The sequence below is a fragment of the Octopus bimaculoides genome, chromosome 3 (assembly GCF_001194135.2).
Source record: "Octopus bimaculoides isolate UCB-OBI-ISO-001 chromosome 3, ASM119413v2, whole genome shotgun sequence".
In the NCBI taxonomy this organism is placed as follows: domain Eukaryota; kingdom Metazoa; phylum Mollusca; class Cephalopoda; order Octopoda; family Octopodidae; genus Octopus; species Octopus bimaculoides.
Window position 1 is genome coordinate 108,505,879 of NC_068983.1, and position 1,036 is coordinate 108,506,914.

Consider the following 1,036-nt stretch of genomic DNA (forward strand, 5'->3'; position numbering starts at 1 on the left):
AACTCTCTCAGATCTATGTCTAACTTCATCCTCCTGAGCAAAAAAGTAAATAGTTGCATATATATCCTTTTTACTATAAGCACAAGACCTGAAGTTTGTGGGAGGGAGATAGTTGATTGCATCAACCCCAGTACTCAACAGGTACTTAATTTATCGACCCTGAAAGGATGAAAGGCAAAATCAACCTCAGTGGAATTTGAACTCAGAATATAGTGACAGGCGAAATACCGCTATGTATTTTGCCTGGTGTGCTAATGGTTCTGCCAGCTCGTCACTTTACAGCTCAAGAACAATGGTTGCAGGCAAAACTAATAGACAGAATCAGTTGCATCTCCTTGTTCTATGTATGTTGTTCATTATTGTATTAACTGGAGTCCTGCAGAGATGATATTTAACCTATTCTTGTCATTGCTGGAATATGATGTGACAGGGTTAATGTCTATGCCCCAACACCCAATCTTGTACTTGTCACGGCTCATCTTTGTAACACCCATACCTTCTTCACCCTTCTGAATAAAGCACTATTTTCTCACCTGCTGTAATTATATGAGAGCAGAACTGCTCATATTCCACACCATCCTGCCATTTTGTGCTACTAGTTATCCCTCACCTTGGAACCATTTCCCTTGTTACCCATCCTTCATTCTCAACATCATTCCTTACCACTTCATTCTCTACTTAACTCCTTTGTTCTCTGAGCATTCTCTCATATCTACCATCGATTCCGCCACCAAACTATTTTGTCAGTCTCTATATGCACTCCTATGTGCCTCTGACCTCTATGTCATCTCCCTATTTCTGGCCATGAAGGGTGTCAGACTATAGGGTGAAGACATGACCAATTCACTGCATTCATAGCTGTTCCCATCTCCTATAGTCTCTCACTCTTTCATACTCTCACAAATCTACCCATCCATCCTCAATTCTCTGGTCAGATTCTGTTACAATATTCTATCCAAGCCATGATAGAATGATGATGGTGAATATGACATATATATATGTGTGTGTGTGTGTGTGTGTGTGTGTGTGTGTGTGT